Raw genomic sequence first — 15,383 nt, 5'->3', positions numbered from 1 at the left:
CACATGAATACACAGTTGAGAGATAGAGATGAATGGACAGATGAATAGATACAAGATTTGTCAATGAGAAATGGATGACTGGTTAATGGTTGGATCAATAGATGAAAGATGGATACAACTATTATCATCTTACCCGCCTTCCAAAGCCACAGCCACTTTCCCATTAACACAGCTCATTAACATGGCGAGTTAAATGAGCATAGCCTAGAATAAATTGATAATTAGTGGGTGTGGCTATAAAATGTCTACTATATTATAGGGAGAATATTACACATAGTTCCAAGGTCCTTTGGATGATCGGACCAGTATTAAATATGTATCATCTTGTCCTCACATTTGGTGGGTAACAGAGTATCCTCCTAGTGTAGAAGGATGTCCAGTGTAGAGTTGAATCCAAGCTGATACAAGAAACACTATCAGGAGAATGGTTTCTAATAATAGGAATAATACTCCTATATAAAAAAAATTAGAATGACACAAATAAATAAATGTCATACCTAAAAGCGGTGCTAGGTACTCAGGATCTCCGAATTTGATGCTACAAATAACAACATAGTAAAAAAATCATAACATCCATCTATCCATCCATCCATCTGACTCTTTATCCATCCACCTGGGTCTGTCTAATTTTATCTTTACTAAATCCATCCATCCATCCATCCATCATTTACACATACGTGTTGGTCCTTGAAATGTTTGTTTACCACTAAAGGCAATGTTGACATTAAAGCCCATACCAGCACCTGAACCAATCTAAGACAACAAAGTAAATTATAATAATGGAGTTTGTTAATTGATATTACAAAAAACAAACTCTTCAGGTCTTCCAGTACCAGGAAAGAATGTACCGTTGTCATAGCGATGAATAGAGATATAGAGAACAGGGATTATCATAAAAAATCTGCTGTATTCCATTACCATGATGTATATCCTGAGAGAGGAGATAAAAATAACAATAACAACAACTAATACCAAGTGTGTAATACATCCAAGTCATATCCCTAGTTATAACTAATCATAACTAATTATAACTAGTTATGAGTTTACTATAAGCAATAACTAGATTTGATGAAGACTTGTTACAATTTTGAGAGAAAGAGAGAGGGAGAGAGATTGAACTCGACATAACAAATAGTGGGAGGAAGACTAAAAGAAAACAAATGGATAGGTTGCCATAGAAACATAGCATTCGCTAGTAAAAAATCTATTATCACTATCCCAGAGACACCCACACAAATGAGAAGTAATCTATTTAGAGGACTGTCTGCACCCACACATTGATGCTATCACAAACACCTTAACATTGCTTAAGGTGGGATGCGTGATAACCATACTTGGATGTAACATCAGACTATGTGGGCATATACACCCACACAGAGTAATCTATTCAATAAAGAAACATTTTAAAAAATGTGTCAATAATATACAAGAGCACTACACACACAGAAAATAAACACACCAGATTTAAAGTATATTGGTAATGATGAGAGATACTTTTAATTGCTACATTTGTAATTTGCTTAGTGATTTGGGGGACATATCCTATTGTTTGGTAATGGTCTGTCAACTAATGGCTATGAATATCATTATGAAAAACACACTGTACACCCACACACGACACATCAAAAGTAATTATTAGACTACTATTTTATATAGCCATGTAATATTACATTTCCCAAGAGAGTAACTCACACCCACATAACATTAAAATAAGATTTATGTTCAAATAAAAAGGTGGATGACCAGGCTTGTCCGTCCATCCATCCATTTGTCTACTCATCCATCCATCCGTGTACTCATCCATCCATCCATCTATCTGTGTACTCATCCATTCATCCATCTATCAATACTATTGTCTCTACCTGTGTTTATCATTCTGTCTTTGATCATAAATTATAATTCATTACTTACCCAATCTACAATGGCCACACTCTCTTGTTTTTGGTTACCAAAGCTTGGCTGCTAGTGCAACATGTGTAAAAATAACAAAATGCCCTATACAAAGAAATTATTCATTATAAGATATCAAAGTCAGCAAACAGAAATAATATTAATCATACTTATATACAATATACCTAATATTATAATGCACTATATATATTACATACTATATTGTCTTACATTGCTTGATTAGGAAGAGCATGGTGACCAGGTGGACGGACAAGAGCAAGCCCCATTCGTATAACAAAAAGATAATTTGCAATGATATAAAAAAGGAGGTACTTAATATGATTCTTAGAGACAGAGTTATGGCTTCTTCAAACCATATACACATCACACAGGTGTGTGTTTATGTTTGTGAGTGTAGGGAGACTCTATCAGTGCTATGTCCACGGCAATTTTGTGGTAAAAACAAATCATTAATGTTGGGTATACTTTTTGGGTATTATGACCTAAAATTAGTGCTATTAATTACTAATATTATATATATAGTAGATGCCCATTCATTAGAGTCTATCTTGTCCCTATTGCTTTACAACGGCATACGATCAACATTAATGCATCACTTACATAATTTCTCCATTAATTATCTTGTCAGATAATCTATAACAGAAACCTACAGCCTGAGAGAGAAAAAAGGGGAGGGGAGGGAAAGTCTAAGATCTCCATATTCTACAGAGCTTACCATTCTAGCTGCATTAGAAGTGTGTTGGTCATTCCAGTAAGTATCAGTATCAACCTGTAACACATTTTAGTTCATATACTGATAATACCAACAATAATTAACACATTATATATAGTAAGAGGGCATGTATAATAGTACAACTTACCCCAACACCTCCACATGACAGCATTCTCATGTACAAAGGCTCTCATGCTGCCATATCTATACAACCACAACAGATAGAGTACTAGTACAAATGGCAAACAAACTACTTAACCTTTTTTTATCTTGGCTAGTTTTGAGTTTATGGGTTACCATATAACTTGACATGATTTTCACTATGAAGAGACTGTAACTCTGCTAGAGATGCCTTACGTGCTCTTAGACGCTATAAGAGAGAGAGAGAGAGAGTGAGAGATGTGAAGTAGACTGCTAATTTTCAAACTTACAGTGCACATTTTGTACAACACCAGTCCATGAAGACGAGCCCAGATACTCTGTCACTCGACCCTGGATGCTCTGGATGTGAGCTACCACAAGTACAATTATGTTTTAACATCATTGTATCATAACGAGACCATTCCTCCAATCAAATTCCTCCTATGATAAAGAAATGTAAAACAGAGAGAGAGAGAGAGATCTATAGACCTTACCTGTAGTGCAACAGGACTAATGACTTACTATTAGGTGAATTTCTACGTTAGTAGACCCAACAACTATCGACACTGCTATTAGCTGATTAAACTACGGTGAAGCCATACTGGGACTAAGGTTGGTCGACTGTGGAATAAGAGGAGAAGCCTGTCCTCTACATCATTACTGTTACCATGACTCCACTGCGGAAGGAGAATAAGGGAGAGAGAGAGTTTCAGAACTTAGTTTGATACACGGCGGACATTTTGTTTAGTTTTTGATTCTGAATAGCAGCTTGGGGTGTTTTTGAAGCCCCAGTGTTTGCCAGGATCAGCATTTTTTTATGCTGGCGTTGTAATTGCATCATATTGTTGTTCTTGCATTTGGCGAACAATGTGCTGTACTTTGTAATTGTTGCTTGCATGCTTCCAAATGCTATACCAGCATTAGCTGTCTCTGCTGCTCTTCAAACCTCTTTTTTTCTAGAACAGCCTGTTTGCATGACTCTCTGTTGTTGATCAAGATAGTGCTGATACAATTGCTGTTGTGGCATCAGCAGAGCTTGATGTTGGACTTGAAACGGTCCTTAAAAGACTTTCATATTGAGCATTGGTAAGAGGGTCTTTGGTCCTGAGGAGCTGACTGACTACCACTAAGAGGGCGATGCTGCAGGTAATTCCGATTATGCATTGAAATTCCACTGTCATTACTTGAAAGTGAGGGAGTTGGAGAGGGTGTTGCACTCATTGAACTTGGGGGCGGGGCTGTTGAGGAGGGTGAGGTGATGAGAGAATTGTTACTGATAGGCCAGAGAGCAATGGAAACTGAAAAAGTTCAGGCTTGCCTACGGAAGAGGCACGAGTTGTTTTTGCTGTTTCAAATAACAGTTGCAACATCTCCAACTAGTTTTTGTTGAAGAGTTTCTAGTTGCTCTTGCAGTAGGATCACAGCCGGAATAGGAGTACCTGTTGTTTTTGGAAACAGTAGGTAGCACCCACGCTGGGTATGACAATTGTAATTTAGAAACAATGAGAGATGGAAAGTATAGAGCAGACAATTAAAGAGTCTAAAATTTCAAATAATATACTTTGCAAAGGTAAAATTAGCGGGGGAGTTGGAGGTGGGTGTGTCCTGTTGAGTAGAGCTTCTACTGCAGTTTGAATTCTTGATTCCTAAAAGGCACATGAGCAGCTGATTTTCAGTGATAGAGTGTGTCTTCACATTAGAAGAGTGAGCCGAGTCCATAGCTGTTGGACTGTGTGGATCATCAGACCTGCATTTTCCAACCAGAAACACCAGATAACATTATCTATAATGAAAAGAATAGTTACTTAGTTAGAGAGATTTTGGTTACTAGGCCTCCGAAAGAAAGAGTTTTATAAGAGGCAGATTCATTTCGTTTGGGTATTGCACGACTCATTCTTGTTGTTTAGGAACGTTGTAACGAGCTTTGGAAGGTTCTGATATTTTTTAAAAAAATATGATTGAGATAACAATATTACAGTTAAAACCATATCTTACAAGTTTGTCGAACTTTTTAAAGTGTCTGGGTAGTAATCTTTGAAAATTTGTCTTGTATTTATAGTTGGGGTTCTATTGGGTGAAAGCAGGAGAACTATAAAAAGAAAGTAATATTTTCAAAAAAGAAGTGTTTGCCTAATATTTAAGAACTCAGCAGTTGCAGAACGTGAGTAGGATCGATGTCAATAGCAATGTGTTGTCATCAGAGTTGTGAGTGTCACCTGGAATAGTGAATTAAACAATTAATATATTAATATTTAAAACAACTAAACTATAGTAGGTTTGTGTCAATCGTTATATATACAATAATAATATAAATATATATATAATTATAATTATATTGTTATATATAATATATATAAATTATATAAGTATTATAGAAATCTCTCATTTGTCAAAAAACTACCTATATATATATTCAAGAAGTAACGAATATGGAGTATAGAATACAATTTTACAATTGATCCAATGACAAATGGATCAGTTTTTTAAATAAATATAACCAATCTGCTTTACCACAAAACAATATTTGAGTACATTCATTCATGTTTTAGTCAGAACATTAGTGTAAATAATGTTAATATTAGTCCAAAGCACTAGATGAATTTAACATTACTTGAATGCTATGAAATTTAGCTCAAAACATACTTAAGTCTATGAATTGTAGTCAAAAACATTACTTAAGTTCCATGAATTTAATATTTAGCTCAAACATTACATAGTTCTATGAACATAGCCTCAAGTAATATCAAAATGCTATGAATTAGTTTATAAATAATCATGTTATCCTTGCTTCGATATAGCAACATGATATGTAGATAGAGTACTACTAATAAATAAAATTCATCTTTGAGTGTGTTAAGTAAAATGGTGTGTGGGTTATGATTTCATTAGGTAGGCCAATAACACCCATGCTTAATTAACTTCTAGGCTCTTTATGAGGAATATAAAATAATTGACTAGTAGTATTGTATGATAAAAATGCCCACCTGTAATTGAGAACTATGACCGATGTGTTCCTTGGAGGAATAAGAGGAGGGATCATGCTGATTGTGATGCCATTGTTCGCCATCTTAAACTCCTCCCCCAACCACCATCTCCATGATGTTCTGTATATAAAGAAAATATCCGCTCGTTTGAGAATCTACACTATTTACATAACAAATGGCTGACCTTCAAAACTTCTCAGAGAAGTCTAGATAAGAAAACCACTAATTTACAATCGATGTCTATGCGCAATTTCAGATCCCACCTACACCTCCACATGATAACCAATAATGAGATTTATGACTGGTTGAAAGATCACTTCCTTGATATTCAAAGCTTATGCCAATTCTACTGCTATTGAATAAATAGATTAAAATTGTAGTTAGTTTTTCTATATGTATCTACATGTTGCAGGTGCCTATTAATAAGACTATGTTTAGTAATGTCTAACACTACCATAGTTTATGTACCTTAAATACAAAGCAAATTTGAAACGTCCTTTGAAGGAGAAAGTGACTACACAACAAAGCAATATTTATTTAAACGTCGGAAATTAGAGAAAACAACGATGTCACAATACTCTATTGTTTGTCTAATTTCAAGAGAGGACGAAACCTTTTTACAGTCTTACATAAAACTGCCTGCCTACGTAATGAAAACCATACAAATGACTACGCCTACGAATAGTATTATCGAAGACTAGAGTTGGCAAAAACAGGACTCTTCTTACAAAACAGTAGACGAGAGCTATATAAACGAAGTACGTTGAAGAACAGTCAAGATTATATAATACCACAGATGGCGCAGTTTCTGCGTGCCAGAGACCAGGCGTTTTCTTGCGAGACACAATCCCACGCAGAACTGCAAAGCATACCACTAATTCACAACGCCCTACGATCAGACGATTTTCGCCATCTATCTTTCCAGGTTAGCACCTTTTTGTACAAAAAATAACTTCAGCTAGAAACACAAGAGACAAGCAAATGTTATATAAATGCCAACAATACATGTATATCTATTCCTTTCCTGGACTTCCGCCTAGGGACACGTTTGCTATACATGCATCAATGATACAAGGTTTAGGTAGATTCACTGACACTGACCTTCCTGCCGTGTCATTCGGACATTGTTATTAGAGGATCTCTGGCAGGAGATGAGCAATCAAAAGGCTTAGAGCAACACTAGATTGTGAGCTTCGATATAAAGCTTGCTTGACTGACTAACAACAATATACGAATATTTTGTCGGTCACTCCCGTAAATTATGAAAACGCCCACGATTCTGTCAACTTATTATCTGAAGGAATTATGAAGATGAAATGTCTAATACGAGTTTTACTCATCATCAGTTGTCTTCCTAGCTGCCTATGTTGGGTCAGGAAGAACTAGATCTCTTTGATCTTGTGGAAGAAATCAATGAGAACTTCATACGATGTTCTACAAGTGTCACAGGTTATAAAACCACACACAATAAAACTATTAAATTCTTCATCAATTTAATAGTGAAATTTTCAAATATATATGTTATTATTTTTAGGATGCATCCACAGCCGAAATACGTCGATCCTATCGCCAACTCTCCTTACGATATCACCAGACAAGAACGATGACCCTAACGCAGCTGAAGTATTTAGAAAGGTTAATTACGAAAAATCAGAACATGTTATTAATTTTTGTTGTAATTTAGATCGGAGCTGTGGCTGAAGTTTTAAGAGATGATGAGAAAAGACAAATGTATGTAGGATATAATCGTATAACACTAAAGTCATCTTATTGTAATCTAAGATTGTAATTCCTTCAGACTACGTAACAGAAAGTTGTTAAGAAAGAGTAATAGAATATCTTAAGGTTCTATGTATATTATAATATGGTCATAATGTGAATGTATTGTTTACAAAATAAAGATGAGTAATGGACATTTGTAATTATAAATTTGTTAATAATTGTGATACATATACTCTAGGTACAATGACATCCTTATAATGGTCTACCAGACTGGAGACAACCAAATCTATTACTACAGAAGAGTAAGAAAGATGAGTGTCTTAGAGTTATCAATCTTATTGCTGACAATTGCCACAATGGACAGTTCCTGTATGGTTGGGCTCAATACAATAGAGAAGCAGCTGGTCTTAGTAAGTTTTTGACTGAGTTTATGTGAAGGGTAAAGCAGCATCTGATATCGTTTTTCTTACTAGAAATAACACACATTATATCCTCAACATTTATCTATACTACTATATTTGTTATCATTTTCAAATGATAGTTGATTTAACGCCATATAGAGACATGATACTTGAGGATGTTGAAAAAGTATGTTAAGAGTTACAAATGAAATGTTGTGGTTTGTGTTTAACAGCCTAAAGTTCTGAGTATAGTAGTTAACAATGACAATGTTGTAGGTAAACAACTTCAAAGGTAGACAATTATGTAACTTAGACACAATCATTATCAGCGACCTAGATATAGTGGTAGTCATAGTTACAGACTGAGTAACACCATTATTCTCATGACTCTAGTATGCTCTATTATCTTATAAGCACCTATATAAAATGTGATATAATCTAGTCGTTATTCCTTTAAGTTATGTTTGTAAATTACAACAGTGACTACAGTAATACATACCACAGATGTTATGAACAAGAAAATTTGGTAAACAAGAGCATAATTCCACAACACTGCCCACAAAGTCAGTAATCAAAAAACCATTGACCTCCCACATCAAAAATGAACCTGTTATAATTAATTGATTATTTTACTTTGATGGAAGTAACGTACACATCTATAATACTGCATATTGAGTGCTACAACAGCTTTAGCCATGTGTGTGTAAAGTAGATAATGTTATGATTTATATGTAATCAAGAACAGTGTTATGTGTTCTAATACAAGTTGATATAGTAATGATAAAAATGACCACGCCCTAAACTTGTTCACTTCACAGAGCCATAATCACGGTAATAAATGCAATTTACTATTGTAAATACTAAAATGTGACAATGAGAACAAAGGAATACTTAATAATATAACAAATTATATTTTATTGTTTTAAATGTGTCTTGTTAATTCTATTAATTATTGGAACTATCATCCTAACTAATTGTATCAAGTCAATGTTTGTTTATTGTTCTTGCGTTTAGTCTATAGTCATTAAGTACATACTATAACATTATTTGTGGGTGGTCTGGGCCGTAGAATAAAATGTAACTTTAACTTGTTAAGGAGACTCAAAGCTACAACAAAATAACTCTATTTCATACAACAACTTATGTGGTTGATATGTTGTTATGTGATTATACTTGCTGACATCAACAGAGAATGAAACTTGTGTACTTTTTTTTTCCATATAAAGTATGAACTACGTCAGAGAAAGAGAAGAAAGATCGTAAATCTAAAGGCCGAAAACTTCTTCCATGCAACTAGAGGCTGAACTGTTGTATTATGAAGCAATGGCAAAAGGTATGGAATTGAATGCATTGAAAGTTAATACATTATACACACACACACTCTCTCTCTCCTCAACAGCTGTTCTGCCTCATTACAAAAAACTGCTGCCATTTGTTCTTGTCAAGAAATCATTCTCGTTCGATAAGTAGGGTCATTTTCTACAGTTGGAGAGTCTACCATTTAGGAAAAATGCTGAAAGAAAAAGGGAAACACCAGAAAGACACGCCAGTTGAAATAAAAGGATGATACAAGTAGAATATCAGCTTCATTAACCAAACAAAATATTAAAAGAAAGAGAAGTCAGTGGATAATAGTGAACAAGATGGAGAACTTGAGTTAATGATCCTACCTTCATGATCATAATGATGAAGCAACCTAATCCAGAAATAGTGATATTATTCAATAACAATTGTCCTCTATCAAATGGGCAAGCGACACCCACCGTCACGATGTTAATTGCTGTCAGTATTCAGAGTCAGTGGAAATTGAAAAAAACTAAAAGCAGAGCAAAAATTAGCAAAAGAAGAAGAAAAGTTACAGGAAGAACTGATGCAATTAGAAGAAGAGATTGAAGAAGATTGGGAAAAAGAGAGAAAAATTTAAAACCAAAGAGAAAAAGAAGCCACACTCAACAAAAGTGAAAATCACCTCTTGCAGACAAGAGTCTAGAAGTTGCTCAATACAAAACACAGCCAGCTGCTACAGAGGCCATACCAAACAAAAATATATACCCTAATGATGAAGTAGATAGAAGCCAAACAGAAGCAATTCCTAGTGAGGTTCAAGGCCCTGAGTTGTCTACAGAAGCTGTGAATCAGATGGTAGTCATTGGAGCCAGTATCAACAAAAGCAAACTTGAGTGGGCTCTACACCAGTATGGCAAAGATGGTACAAGATAGATGGGAATTAATAGCTAAAGCTGTACCAAACAAGTCAAAGGTAATTGTGTTTATATTATAAATGTACAGTACAGCTGGGTTTACTAACTAATGGTGCCAATACTATCTTAATTTTTGATATTAGGACGAATGCATTGCCAAGATATAAAGAATTAGTAGAGCTAGTTTTTAAGAAAAAGGAAATCACAATAAATTATAATTATTATAGGCCATTCATTATATCATTTGTACAATAGCAATAATAATTTTCTTACTTTTCATTAATTCCCTGCTTTGTACCAAAATAATTATTCAGTTCAAAATAATAATAATTGTTTTATAATTCACAAATAGAGAAGGAACGAGAAGTAAAGACAAACAAACAGTGAAGCCTAAAATTTTAGGTTGGACTGGTAGAACAAGAAATGTTAATTCTATTAGTTGTAAATTAAAAAGTGAATTCCCTTTAAAAAATTGGCATGCCTCCATCCAGTAGTAAGTTATAACAATTAAGTACTATGTCTATGAGGGAGTGTTGGACTTGTGACTCGAGTGATATTAGGAAAACCTGTATAGGACTGTAATGGGACCTTGTACTGAATAGTGACGTGGGTAACCTCTGTGGAAGGACGGGTGGGGGTATCCAACATGACGATTAGACCCATTGACATTTCTACAGGATTATTTGTAAGTGAATAAGATGGAACTGGAGGTGAGGGTAGGATGAAGGAGGGTAATTGTGTCTTTGAAATTGATCTAATACGCCACCATGCCAAAACTTGTGATGAGTGGTGGGGACCTACAGTGGATGTGGTAATAGCAGATTGATGATGTAAATGACTGTTCATGCGAGCACTAGAATGGGTTGACATCGGGATGTTTGAAGTGGTAGTTCTGTTTCCATGGAAGCAGATGGATGACTATTTGAATCAATGCGTTTCACGATCACTATTAGAAGTTCATTACCAGTACTCAGTAAAGACTGACCGCCATCAGATGGACAGAGTTGGATGCCATTAAGAACTTTGTTTATACCACCTTCAGTTAAGTTTGCCGTAGACGAGCATTTGTTGCTATGAAGAACTCTCTCTGTGATGCTAGTTCCATGATGCGGGCTTGCATTGTTCTGTTCTCTGACTGCAGTTCATGAAGGTGAGCCAAACCATAATACCAGCTATAGAAAAGAAAGACTTGTAGTACAGACAAAATGAAATGTATAGAAAATTTATTGTGCATAGCAAGGAGAAATGGAAAAAGAAATAAACTATTATCTTACCGTTATTTTAGCCGCCCCAGCTTGATCTAAAAATGAACTGTGCAGTCTGTTCCCATTGTCGCTCTAAGAGCTCTTGTAAACTCAGAGGAGGCCCAAGTGAGTACTGTTACTGAAAACAGACAGTAAATCACACACACACACACACACATTACTATACCTGCTGTTAGTAGACAGCAGCAGGTGCTCTTTGACTAGCAGCTGAACGCGATGTTGACTTTCTCTTTCTTCCCTCCACCACTTCCTGTTTCCCTCCACGTTTACTATGCTCCTTAACAAACAGTCTCTGTAGGCTCAACAACAGTCTCTACAGAGACATTGCTCTCTTGAATATAAGTCCATTGCAGATGGCGAAGAGATCCCAATCCTCTTGTTGAGGTGCCTCTACTCCTGTTAGTCGGTCCACTTGGTCCACATTTTGTGTAAACCAATGCAAGCAGGGTCTAGATTGCCACAATCCAAGATATTACTTGGTGGTTCAGTCTCTCGTTCTTCAAGTGCTGTTACTTTCTTACTAACGGTTACTGATGGACTATGAGCTGGTACTACATGTGAAGGACTGTTTGGCTGTAAGTTTTGCAACTGTTAATGTTTCATTGTACTTGAAGGAGCTTCAGAAGTGAGCTCTCATTTGATGAAGATAGCTTACGACGACGATATTTTCTTTTTACAGATGGCACCGAAAACCTACTTCAGTAGAAGTTTTTGTGAAGTTTGTCAAATTCTTTAGATTTAAAGATGATGATGAAGATTTGATATGCAAACTACCACTGATACTAGAAGTAGTAGTAGCTACTTGAGATGATGATGAGGGGGAGGAGGAGGAGGGAGATGAGGAGATGAAGAAAAGGTTTGATGATCAAGAGAAGTAGCAAGATCAGGAAGAGAATGTGATTGAAGACCAGCTCCTGGCCCACCCCCTCCTCCTCCGATACTTTCCACAGCTGCTCCTATTGGTCCTTGTTACGAAGATTTTGTTGTTTTTTTCTTGTTTTGTTCTGTTTTATCTATAACATAAACATTAAATAAAATTTACTATCTCAATCAGTAGAATAATAAGTATGTATTGTAAGGATACTGACCATTCTTTTATAATGTGTATTACAATATCCACAATAAATGATATTCTACTGTCACGAGGATCCTCTTCTTCAACAAGAAGCTGTTCTTTCTGAGCACTAAAAGTAGTTTTATGTAATGTAAAGATAATTTATCGTTTATTGACATACCAAGTTACATGGAAGGCAAGACGACAGTTACTTTTATGACAGGACATACAAGCACCAGTAGATGACTGATTTTCTTGCCCAATTCTTCACATATGTAACAAGACTAATGACACCATAGACAGACAGAGATAAAATGTAGATAGAAAAAAGATGTGCTGTGGTTGGGTAGATACAGTAATGTACCTTTGAAAATCTCTCTTTAGGTAACTTCGTCGTGACTATAGGTTCCGGGGGGGGGGTTGTACGCAAGTTGCCAAATGTCACGGGGTGGGGGGGGGGGGGGGGGGGGGGGGGGGGGTCAGGGATATACAGAGCACACACTACATGAGCCCCAGCCTATCAATAAGACACTATGATAATTGACTATGACATAATTAAACATACTCATTACTTGTAAGGGAAATAAAAGTATCCAATTTATATGGACATTTGTACATGTACATTAACATGATGTATATAATCATTCTTAGGTAATTGCTGTAATAGGTATGTTCTACGTACTGCTGTATCAGTTCTCTTCAAAGCTCCATCTTTACGAGGACATAAAAATCACATTCTAATATAGAATGGACGAGAGAGAGGGAGGAAGAGAGAGAGTATACAATGACACAGTGGTTCAATATATCCTATTGTTGTAAGATATATGTTACTTACTACTCTGGCTGCCGTTTCTTGTGACTCACACTTGCGACAGAACCACAAACCAGTAGGTATGTTAACCAATACTATACAGGCTAAAAAATAATCCGTATCATTTCATAAGTAACAACTGTTGCAATTTTATCCTTGTTGACAAATACATGTACTGTTCACAAACATACAACACTCTCTAATTAATGCCCACATGCTTTACAATAAAAAAGCTAAAAAGCTCAAAAACTATTGTAGATAAATGTCATTAATATTATCACACAATAACTTAATAATTTAGTTAGTAACCTTTGCAAGCGTCAAAATCACTAAAGAAATTACTTAAAGCCTAATAACACCACAAAACTACCCTCTCTACTGAGGAGCTGCACAAAACACCCCAATACCAACAGTCTTAACTTATTCATCATTATTTATCTCGTTTATAAAGCTCTTACTTACCTTGGTGTACAACAATCCCACATCCCTGTCCTCCACAACGGAAGAGTCGATTGTCAGCACTTCTTTAGAATCACTGCATACGCAACACAATTTGGCCATTTTCAAATTACCCACTCTACAAGTATACGGAAATGAACGGAACTATGTTATGAGTTTACTGAATCTTACGAGCATCGGAGCATGCATGATTTTGAGGTTACTGCCACTGTTATTATCGAAGAGAGATCCTGAAAAAAAGTTAGTAAGTAATTACTTAAAGTAGAATGATAAGAATCCATTTTACTAATTAATGATAAGTACATTAATGATACTAAGATGAGAGTAAGTTATTTCTGTGTTAGAATGCATCAGTCAATGGAATATATTACATTTGTATAGGAACAGATTCCCTCACAATGGCATCGTATTCTGGTACTGTGACCACACCTACTACTGAACAACAGTTAGCTCAACAGTATCAGCAAATATCAACAGCAGTATCATTCTCAACAACTTATACCAACTCAGGACAACAACAACTAGGAGGACAAACTCCATGGAAGTATCCTCCTCAAGAAAGAGCATCACCATGATCAACCTGCTTTTCTCGGTTTTTATTGTTTGTAGTAAATTGATGAAAGAAGAGAGATTTAGATTCTTTTTTTTTTTTTTTTTTTTTTTTTTTTTTTTGTTTTTGTTTTTTTTTTTTTTTTTTTTTTTTTTTTTTTTTTTTAGAGGCATTTTGTGTATGGTAACATAGAGATGTTTGGATGGTTAAAGATCGTATGACCAAAGAGAATAAAGGTATCTGTTATGTTAAGTTTGATAAAGCCTCATCTGCAGCTCAGTCTATGAGAATTTGGATGGTAAAGTCATTGTAGTGATCCCAAACCAGTTAAAGTATGTGAGTGAAGTCTGTTTTTAAAAAATGTTCCAATATTTCTCTCCTCTCTCTCTCTCTTCTCTCCCAATATTTCTCTCTCTCTCTTTCAGGTCATGATTGCATCTTCCAAAAACTCCTCTGTTAAAACAGATACAATGATGAATCTGCTAGGACAAGGTTGTTTGTTGTTTGTCCTAAGAGTATAATGAAAAGATCTGAAAGCTAAGTTTGAAAGTTTGAACATTGGGGGGGGGGGGGGGGGGGGGGGGGGGGGGGGGGGGGGGGGGGGGGGGGGGGGGGGGTTTGGAGACTTTGATTTTGTAACAGTATACGTGACAAACACACTGGAGAGAACAAAGGATTTGGGATATGTCAAATTCACTCGTGCTTCCACTGCAGCCATTGCAATGGAAAACTGTGACAAAAATTTCAAAAGCCGTTCTTGCAGAACCCAAATCGGCTAAATTGCCCGTGATGCTGCTGCAGCTGCTGTACGAGAAACAAAACAAACGTCTTAGAGACTCTTATCCATTTAGTGCCTCGCCCACACGGGACATCAGATGTTTCCAGAATTATGGTTTGGTTTTAATACATCTACAGGATTAGAACCAGGTATGAAAATGGAGCCTGGTATCAATAATAGATTTGTACATAATTGTGTCTCATCTGTAACTGAAGAACAGCTGACTCGGCTGTTTGATATTATACCTGGGCTTGAATATTGTGACTTGAAATGTAATCATTCAACAGGAGAATCTCGTGGTTTTGCTTACATCACATATAGTTCTATTAATGCTGCAATGTATGCTAAAGACAAATTAAATGGTTTTGAATATCAACCTGGTTGTAAAAAACAG

The 15,383-nt window shown here is 35.7% G+C and overlaps 1 pseudogene; it reads left to right on the top strand.

Moving 5' to 3' along the window:
* The first annotated feature begins 14,059 nt into the window (after positions 1–14,059).
* On the top strand, positions 14,060–15,372 carry LOC121366421 (annotated as a pseudogene).
* The last annotated feature ends 11 nt before the right edge of the window (positions 15,373–15,383 follow it).

The sequence above is a fragment of the Gigantopelta aegis genome, unplaced genomic scaffold (assembly GCF_016097555.1).
Source record: "Gigantopelta aegis isolate Gae_Host unplaced genomic scaffold, Gae_host_genome ctg5593_pilon_pilon, whole genome shotgun sequence".
Classification (NCBI taxonomy): domain Eukaryota; kingdom Metazoa; phylum Mollusca; class Gastropoda; order Neomphalida; family Peltospiridae; genus Gigantopelta; species Gigantopelta aegis.
This window is presented reverse-complemented; position numbering and strand designations above follow the sequence as displayed.